Source organism: Marmota marmota, unplaced genomic scaffold (assembly GCF_001458135.2).
Source record: "Marmota marmota marmota unplaced genomic scaffold, marMar, whole genome shotgun sequence".
NCBI lineage: Eukaryota > Metazoa > Chordata > Mammalia > Rodentia > Sciuridae > Marmota > Marmota marmota.
The window spans coordinates 6,096,474-6,107,008 of NW_026000075.1; the positions used below are offsets into that span (position 1 = coordinate 6,096,474).

General features: G+C 41.5%; 1 pseudogene; it reads right to left on the minus strand.

The window, feature by feature from the left end:
- The window catches only part of LOC107149552, a 3,745-nt pseudogene extending 2,757 nt beyond the window's left edge, over window positions 1–988 (minus strand).
- Window positions 989–10,535: the final 9,547 nt, after the last annotated feature.

Sequence of the window (10,535 nt, forward strand, 5' to 3'; positions counted from 1 at the left end):
TGCCCTTCCGCAGGCTGCTGGGCCTTTCTGCTGGTGGGTCGCAGGTCTGCCTACCTTGCAGGCGCGGGGGCGGCTCTGCCCCTCCGTGGGTTGCTGGGCCTATTCTGCCTGTGGGTCACAGGTCCGCCTATCTTGTAGGTGCGTGGCTGCTCTACCCCTCTCCCACCCAGGGCGATGTGTCTACCACGCTGGCGGGCCACTGGGCCTGTTCTGCTGGTGGGTCGCAGGTCCGCCTACCCTGCAGGCGCGGGGGGGGGCGGCTCTGCCCCTCCGCAGGCCGCTGGGCCTGTTCTGCCGGTGGGTCGCAGGTCCGCCTACCTTGCAGGCGTGGTTGGCGGCTCTGCCCCTCCGCGGGCCGCTGGGCCTGTTCTGCCGGTGGGTCGCAGGTCCCTCCCAGTATTAGCATTCTTTAGGGAATCACGGAGACACTGGCTACAGAAAACATGGCCACACTCTGTAGAGACAATGAGACGACCATCGTGCACAGTCTCTGAGTATCTGCATGCAGATGGGACAACTGACAGTACCAGAGGGCCTGAGCCCTGTGGTCCTTTCCTCCTTGGTGTTTCTGGGAGTGTGGGTGGTCCCAAACACATCTCTTTCCCTGGACAACTCCTCGTCATCACTGCCCACCACGCAGCTGTTGGCATGGTCTTGGCGCAGCCTCCTGCATTCCTCCTGGGCCTTCTCCTTCGTCAACAATCACAACAGAGTCATTGTGAGTCAGGTCCACCACAGGCTCTAAAGACTCATAGGTGAGGTCCATGATTTCATCTCCTGCAGTTTCCACAAGTTCTATGAGTTCTGCTTCCAAGGAAATCTCAGGGGTGGAGGCTGCTTCCTGGGTTCGCTTCTGGGCTTGTCTAGAACTTACTGTTCTACCAGGATGCTTTCTTGTACTCATTATGCTCCTTGGCTCCAACCTACAGAAAGGGACGTGATCTCTGCCCAGGTTTGTAGCAAAGCAGAATATTCAACCTCTCATGCCCGCTGGTTACTCATCCTCTGGCTTACAAAGTATTTGGAGCCAGGCAGATTTCAGTATCTTTGAGCCCTGCCCAAGGTTGGGCTAGTCCAGCAGGTGCTACTGCCAACACACTAGCTCGAGGAAGCACCTTTGCAAGCCCATAAGGAGACCCGCTCAAGCAAGACTCCCTTAATAAACATCTTATTAGGGAATACATTTTATGAATGTAAGAGAAGGGAAATGACTGGATTAAATTTTAATACAGTAAAATTGAGTTTTTCAATGTTTACGCTGCTAGAAGTTCTTAGGTACTATCTCATTTGATCCTTTAGAAGCTCCACACAGTAGGTATGTTTGCTATTCTCTTATGCAGATGACTAAACCAAGGCACTTTCTCTGAAAGTTTGCGTCCACATGGAGTGGATGCAAATGAATTAAAAGCTATTCTCAAATTTTGCCAGTGTTGAAGATCATTCTTAATCTTAAACCTTTCCCTTTCTTACAGTAGGGATTCTTTCAATTTAGAATCTCCTGTCTCCTGGGTGCTGACCAATCTTCTTTCTCCAGAGCTCCAGACTCCCTGAAGTTAATTAACATCACAAAGAGACGGGGGATAATAAAGACAGGAAGGATGATTTCAGCCTTCCAAGTGGCAGGTGGCTGGTGTGCAATCTGCTGGTGGATTGAATTAGGTTCTTGGGAGATTTCAGCAGGGAGAATGTGGGATTGTAGGCTAACCTCCATAATATCTACCAGCTTCCCTTTTTGTTTTTGATATCTGATATCCGCTGCAATGATAGCTTCAAGTTCGAAGCACATTATCACATTTAATTCACCCTTTTCCTAAAAAATTCTGGAGGCTCTTCTACTGGGTGTCTTGAGAGGACTGGTGTTTTGCCTTTGGGTGGCTGTGGACTACACGGGGAAGGTGAAGAGGGTGAGCAAATGAGTGTGGTTGGGTGGGAACTAAATCCTCCAAATACAGAAGAGCAGAAAAGTAGCCTCAGTTGAGAATAGTACAGAAAAACTGCAGACAATGGAAACAATGATCCAGAAAAGAAAGGGTGATTACTGGGATTTCCAACAGGAGCAGCAAAGTCCAAAGCTGGAGTAAGTTCTGATGAGATCCCCGAAAACCAGAACGTACAGAAAGCAACTAAAAGCAAAATAGAAATTCTGGCCTAGATATTGCTATTTAGAAAGGTTTATCTTTCTGTCTGAGAAAATGATAAAAGCTAAAATCACTCTTGGCCTGGGGATGTGGCTCAAGCGGTAACACACTTGCCTGGCATGCGTGCGGCCCGAGTTCGATCCTCACCACCACATACAAACAAAGATGTTGTGTCTGCCAAGAACTAAAAAATAAATATTAAAAAAAATAAAAAAAATAAATAAAATCACTCTTGTTTTACTTAACTGGAGGACTCTATTTATTAGAAAGATCAATCCAGTGAAAAATCTAGCAATTGCACACATGAAAAAAAAAATTTTTAAAGAAATCTTTTCAGCTTCTACATTATAAGTAAATTCCATGGCTAGTTATTAACAGTTATATCAAATTTACCTGAATCTGGCCAATGCCTCTTCTGACTAGTGCCTCACTTGGAAAGGACTTTCCCTGACTATGTGTCTCTGTTCCCGACCTCCCTTAAAGAGAGGAGAGAAGACCCTGAAACTATAGTAAAACAAAGCTTGTGAGTTGGGTTATTTTGCCATGTTGAATGTGGAGAGCTACCTTACTGCTTAGTCAAGACTATTCCATTTGCATGAGTAGGGGCAGAGGAATTTGCTGGAGGTGTGTTTGTTTAATGTAGCTGTTGGAATCGCTAGCTTACACTACTTAATTTCATAGCTGCCATGTTGTCTCATGGGAATGTGGTATTTCCAGTAATTTGCAAGAATATGTGAGCTGAGCATTGCCAGATCTCATGTCAGGGATAAAATTAATGCGTATGATCCGAGTATTCCACTTGAAGCCCTTAACCCATTAGGACCAGAATACCAAATAACCTGTTTAAAAATGCTCAGTTGGCTATCTGTTGATTTTACAAATTGCTTTAAAACTTTATATATATGTAAATATATATATATGCTTAAAGATGCAACATGCTAAAGAATTAAATAGCAGGAAAACCCAGATGCAAACTCTTAAGTCTTCTGTTTACAGATAAGCTTTAGCAAAAGTATTTTTTTTCCCTCCTTCTATTTACATTCCGTGCTCTACTTAACTACTCAAAATATTCATGAGTCTGGAACACTGGGTGCTGTTATACAGTTTCTCCTGAAGTGCATTTGTTATGCAAATTGTTACAGTGAACCATCCTTCATGAGCTGTTTATGTTCAGTGTCATAGGGGAAGAAGCACCCTGTCTCATTCCATATAAATTCCTCTTTACAATCCATCAAAGACAGAAAGACGCTTGAGATTAAATAAATGTGTTACTAATATTAGTGAATGTCTGAGGCTTGAAATATTTAAGAGATTTTTGGACACTTATAATTATACTTCCCTAATTGCTCTGGGAATTGGTGAAGAAGATGAGTGACAGGTCAGCGCTTCAGGCAGTTGTCTGCATGGTCCCTTATCCCACTCAGGAACATGACTGATTTCAAAAGGAGACACAGGTCAGCCCACAGAAAAGAGAAGCATTAAAAAAGAAGGCAAACATGCAAGAGAGAAGGATTTGTTTCCTCATTTATTTTAGGGTCACTGGTTTAGCTGGGGACACCACGAAAACATAGTTCCTACCTTCTGGATGCTGACAGTCCAGGGAAGACAAGTTGCATGATGGGAAAAGTTCTTGCCATCACTCCTAAACTTTGGCTTTGGGTATAGAGAACATGTTCTTTTTTACTTTTTGATTTTCCAGTGCCATTCACAACCCCAAAAGGCACAATTTGGAATGCCATCATCCTAAATGTTGAAATCCAGAAGATCAAAATCCCTAAGTCTAAAATCCTGCACGTTGCTAAGCATTGAAAGAACAAAGGTTCCATGAGAGGAATAGAAAGCTGAGTTGTGGGGAAGGGGTTGGCAACAGCAATAGCTGCAGTTGACATGTGTCACTTGTCTGCACTGGTCCTCTTGTGCAGGAGGGGTCCTAAACCCAAACCCTCCATCCTCTTTTTTGGCACCTCTGGGAGGATGCTTTTGTGTAGTTACCTGGGTTCTGGGGACACGGCTTTCCTGCATCTCTTCTTGGGACTGTTGCTTTCCTTCAGCTATAAAACAAAGGACCATTTAGCTGAGTGCTTGCCTTCTGTAGATGATGCTGTATTATTACTCTGTTTTTGCCATTTCGGGTCACTGGAATCGTGGCAGCCCATCTTGCCATGAGAGGGAAGGGACATCTCTTCTGAAAGCTGTAAACCCTCCTAAGTCGGGTCACATTAGCTGATGGTAGTGGTGATAGCATTGTAAATGTGACAAATGTCCTAGGGTAACTTTTGGAAACTCTCACTAGCCTTACAAATGGATTTTTACATCCTCTTGCACTTAGCTTGCAGGCAGGAAGCAGTTCTTTGACTTTAATAAACCAGACTGATAGCTGCTTGCTGTGGCACTCAAGGGTACAGTTTACACACAATCAGAGATGGGTTTGGGCTGGATGCTCATCGAATAAGGACGATATCTTCCCCCCATAGGAACTTGTTCCATCCTATTTTTCTGATGTTTGAAATATTTGGGTTTTTTTCAGTATGAGAGAATTTTCTAGAGGTATATTTAAGTAGTGGACTTTCAACTTGATATACTTGTAACATGTTCTTAAGATCAGTGTTTCTCACTTTTGGGGGGTTTGCCAAATGGTAAGACAGATGGCAACACAACATAGTAGAGTTTGTGATCTTGTTTGTAGCTAGCATCATATTTTTAAAAATGTAAACATATAGCAACACTTGTACTATCTTTCTGATAAATACCTTGAAAAACTATGACCACAAAACAGTAGGATACTCAATATTCAAGTTCAGGTGATGATGCTGATGCTGATTTTTGATTTTGAAGTTAATCATTTTCCAAATATACAAAGATTTAAACTTCGGAGGAGGGGACAGAAGTCATCATGACAAGCATAATGGCTGGGGGAGGGGGAAGTTGTGCTCACAGATTTTTGCTTTTAAGTTTATTTTCTCCTAATGATGATACACCATAGAGGTTTGTTTTTCCCTCTATCAGTAGGATTGAGATTAAAAAAGGGGGGGTGGACAGGTTTTCAAGTCAAATACACCTGAGATTAAATATACCTGAGATTAAATCCAAGCTCTGTTCGTTTATTAGCTCTATGACCTTGGTTCGATAAACTCTTTAACTGATCTTGAGTCAGTTTATTTACCTACAAAATGGGAGTAAAAATGCACATCTTGAAGGATGATTTTGCTTTACATTAAATTATGTATGTTTGGTATTTAGCCCACTCTTGCCACAGGCAAGTGATCAGTGAAGTTTTGGTGAATGAGTAAGGACTACCTCAGCACCGAGCTGAGGTGCTACTTAAGTGATGAGCTTGATGAAAAATATGTGACCTTTACCAATTGTCTTTCACGGGTGTCATGCTCTGGGCCAAGCTCTGGAGCTGAAGATCAGTCTCAGGCACAGACCTCAAGGAAGTCACAGTCTGTAAGAGAACTCAAGTCCAATTCCAAAGGTCAAAGGGTCATGCATTAGGGACCATGCAGATAGGCACAGGGGAGGAAGGAGGTCTATTTGGGGGAATTTCCTGAAGGGAGCGACCCCTGAGCTGACTATGGAAGGATAAGTGTGAGTCATTTTAATTTAACAAGGGAGTGAGAAAGGAAGAGAGGAAGGCTACTGAGGCCTGAATTCTCATCCAATTTCCTAGTTCAGAATGGAAGTTTTATGGATTTAGACCTCTTCTTCCTTTTCAGTGGGGTTCCTGAGTTCTCCTTGCTTTCCCCCTAAGAAAGGGGGAAGATTGCAGAGTACATCCTTATAGGGCTGTGACTCCCAAGCTCTTCATTCCACAGGGCCTCATCAGGGAGGCAGGCAGAGGGTGAAAGTAAGAGGACAGGGCTGCTCAGCAATGGCGATACTAACTGCTTTATGCATGAGTGTGTGTGTGTGTGTGTGTGTGTGTGTGCGTTATCACATAGTTATCTGACATTGATCATCTATGTGCAGCATGTTCCTGCAGGCCAGTGGGAGACCACTGGAAAGAACAAGATGGCAGCCATACTGGACAATAAAGATATCTCCTGGACATATCCTCTATTCCAGTATTTCTGCCTTTCCCTAAACCACTCTCTTCCAACATCCCCTGGCAATTATATTTTCTCATGAAAACTTACTTGCACTCTAAATATGATTATTTCTATCACCCGATTCCAAGTCACTCCTTTGCATTCCTTGGTGGGTGGAATCTCTGAGGCTTCAATTATCAAAGCTATGCAAACAGCTTAAAAAAAATCTTAGAGTTCAGGCTACACAGGGAGAATAAGATTCTGTGTAGAAATTGGGCATTTAGAATTGCCTTGAAAATACATTTATAATTGCATATAAAACAAAATATACATGTGAGCTATGTGGTTTTATTTTTAATTATCTGCTTTTTACTAAACATTTCACTAAGATTTCAAGAAATAAAATTCCACAGCCTGCTAAATGAACAAATAAAATATGATGCATAATAACATCAAATGATATAATACACATGAAAAAATGGGACAAGAGGAAAATAAATAGAAAATATATATAGTCTTGCAAAACTAACATTGTGCTCCTTTACAAAATAAATATCTCCAGAATATTATGAGCAAACAAGTTTTAAAGTTTAAAAATGCACTCTATTATGTTATCTTAGGTTTTATGTCTAAGCATTAATGTATTTATATTTCTTTTTGTTTTTAATAATCCACTGAAACAGCCTTCAGCTAATTCCCACCACCCAAATGTAGTCCACAGATGCTATCTGCTCATAAAGAAAAAAATAAATTTATATTTTGTGATGCAGCTATATTATCTTCAATGGGGGAAGTTTTATTGTATTAGATTTTTTCCATTCCTGTGTAGCATAACAGTCTCAAAATCGATAAAACAGCAGCACAAATAATAAGTAATATGCAGAAAAGTAGGTCACTTGGCATTAATTCATAGAGAAAATAGGTCTGCTCAAACACAGGTCTGAGAGGCGTAATTAGTGTTAGTCACTGCTCTCTTTGCTGAAGGAGCTGTGACTGATGGCTGTCCTCCTTCCCTTCCCTCCCCTGCTTCCCAGACTCTTGTGTCAGCAAACACTGAAAAGCAAATAAAAGAGTCGTTTCAGCGGTTCTGAGGGATGCAGCCAAGCAAGGTCTGGGGTTAATGGTGGCTGAGTTTCCCTGTCCCCTCCAACACTGACTGGGTACGGTGCACAGAGGGTTCTTCGGAAGCCAGGCTCTCTCACCTGCAGAAGCACAGCTGCCACGTCTCTTTCTTCCCTTGAGAAAATGTTACTCAAAATACAAAAACAGGAGGGTCAACCTGACAATCGCAGCTCCCATGTTTGTTGCTGGCATTTATGGAACTTGGATCAGAGTAACTGCTACTTGTGGGTTTCATGAGACTACTTCTCCACTAAGCTACCGATGGCCCTGAGAGAATCACCTTGGAACCTCATGATGGTGGCAGTGAAGCATTTTTATTTATGGAAAATTCTGACATGTAGGTCAGTAAATCTAGGACAGATATGCAGACTCAGTTTCAAGATATATTTTGTTTAGATTGTATATATTTTGTATCTTATTACTTTGGGGGGAATTATTCTTCACTTAAAACTCAGGAAATTTCACATCAAAAACATCCAGATTTCTGGATTATCTTAATAAACCAGAAAATCTCACAATGGGGTCGTATTCTCCTGGCAAGAACTGGCTGGAAGTAAGCAGCAAGAGTACTTATACCCATGTGCGTGGCTTCTAGCAAGTCAGAATCCATGCTGCACCCTGATGAGTGGCCTCCTGCCTTCTTTGTTCATTTCCATTGTTTACCTTTGTGTTTTTGGACCAATGGATCTCAAAATGGCTGCAAATCACAACCATCTAAAGAACTTTTAGGTCCCAGATGCACTCCCAGAGAACAGCCTTCAGCTAATTCCCACCACCCAAATGTAGTCCACAGATGCTATCTGCTCATAAAGAAAAAAAATATTATTTATGGATTTGAAGTAGAGTAGTCTTAACAGTGTCTCAGAAGATTTTAATATGTGACCACCATTGAGAAACTCTGGCCCAGGGAGATGGGAAAGTGGGCACTGATTATTTTCTCATGAAGATCCCAATGAAGTTGTTGTTGGACCTCGTTGATTTCCATTAAGGAAATTGCAATTTCTTGGTTCTTCCAAGGAAAATTGATCTAATCTTTCTCCTCCTTTAAATTTCCTGGTGTTTGGGGATTCATTGGGGCTAACAAATTCAAAGACTGTGTTGTCAGCAAGGGATGGATTAGTATTTTGTCTTAAACATTTATAAATGCTGAGCGTCACACTCCTGCTGTTTGGAATTTTTCCTCTTACAATGCACAATGAGGAGAGCTGTAGTTTGCTACCCATGATCTCTCCACCCCACCCAGTACTGTGCTAGGTAGGGGGTTTCTGGCTGAGCAAAAAAAAAACCCCTGCATCTGTGGAGTACCTCATGAGATCAACCTTTTCAATGCCCATAAAAAGACAGGATGTCAATTTAAAGCCTCATCTGTCACAAGCATTTTCAATCTTGCCATGATTTATGAAATACTGTAAATTACAATCACTCTGGCCCATAATATCCTGGCAGCTACTTCAATAGCAAAACTTTCATCCAAAAATATGACCTATAGGGAGAATAAAAGTTGCAGAAATGGAGTGTCATTTAATAGGTGGTGCTGTTATCATGTGCTTAAAAGGAAAAGTTTCCTCAAGTGAAAGATGTTTCCTTGCCACCTACAGGACTGACTCCCTGCACAGAGCCTGGTGAGGGAGAGTGCTGGCTTGCAGTTTTCTGGGTATCTTATGAGTGAGCAAAAGTTCAAGGAAGATATGTCAGAAAGAAAAAGCAGGAGGAGAATTGAAACTTTCATTTGAAATGAACTCTCCAAGGTTCACTGGTCTCTACATTTTCTCCTGCAAAGAGACATTCCCTGCAGCCTTTTGGGAGAAGAGGGAAATTTTTGCATAGCAATTGGGATGGATCAATTTGATGTGTAATGTATTGGAAGATTTAGGATTATGATGATGATGATGATGATGATGATGATGGTGTTGATAATGATATAGGGAGAGAGATGGATGGAATTAAGTTGAGATTTGTTACAACTGGTGTTTACTCTATAAAAAACTTTCATATAAAAAGCAAAGTGACTTCTTCATACCTTGTCAGGTTGGAGTCTCAGAAGAAGCTTAACTTTTAGGATTCCTAAACTGCTCTTTGGATGTGGATTTGCTATCAACTTTGATTTTGATGTTACCATATTCTAGAAAATTCACCTTGGCCATATTTATAATACAGGGATCTGCTGGAGGAGATAGAGGGGAAAGGTCAAGACTACAGACTCAGAATTCTAAAGCAAGATGTTGCTGCTTATAAGAACACTGCAGAAAGGAAGGAAGGGGTGTGCTAGCCAGAGACTGGGAACTGTCTCCTCCCAGTTTGTAACATATCAAAATGACAGGCTTTCTTTTATACTCAGTCTGCCCTTCAAACTCTGCCTTGTGGTCAGCTGGGGAGAAGGGGCTGCTAACACTCAAGTCAGAAAAAGGGGATGAGGGGACACTTAACAGGGGATGGGAAGGTGAATTTATAAGGTGTCAGACTTCCAAAAGTCTATTTGAGAGAGGTATATAATTAAAAGGCTAGTGATAATATACATATGAAAAGGATGTCAAATATACACTTGAAAAGAGGTCAAATATACTTTTGAAAGAAAAAGGGAGGCACAGTGTTCTGGAGAACAAAGATTATAATATTGAAATTCTATAAAGGGGTCAAGATTGTACAAGGGAGTACAACCTCAAAGATATTTTTGGTGAGTGGGCCTTTTTAGCAAGGCAAAGAATCCTCCAGATGGTGGAGGGGCTGATTTCCTCTCAGATCCCACCTTAAGAATCCTGGTGCTCTCTGTCATGTTGTCTTCTTGCCTGGAATAGATACTCAACACATTTCAGCAAATAATGTTTCTCTCATAGGCAAAAAGAAGTGAGATTTAAAATTTTGAAAGCACTTAATTATTGTTTGCAAGCTGCTGTGGGAGATGAATTTTTTTTTTTGTATCCTCTGACAATGCTGAACTTCATCTGAGCCTTGTGCTTCCAGAAAGTATTGACATTTAAGTAATCCCTCCACACGTTTGTGTCCTAGAAGAAAAATCACACTGGGTAGAGTTAAACAGGCGAGGAAGACTTTATGTAAGCAATATAGGGTTAAAGACAGTTGCAATAGAGGAGAGGCAGTGAACTTAATTCTGAACATAACAGGGGCAGCTGGGAATTTCTAGTCTATAGACAGGGTGAGAAAGCCAAGGAAAATTACTAAGAGGAGTTTGGTTGGTAGCAGGATGTGGAAGTCTTTTTTTTTTAAATTTGTTATATATATATATATA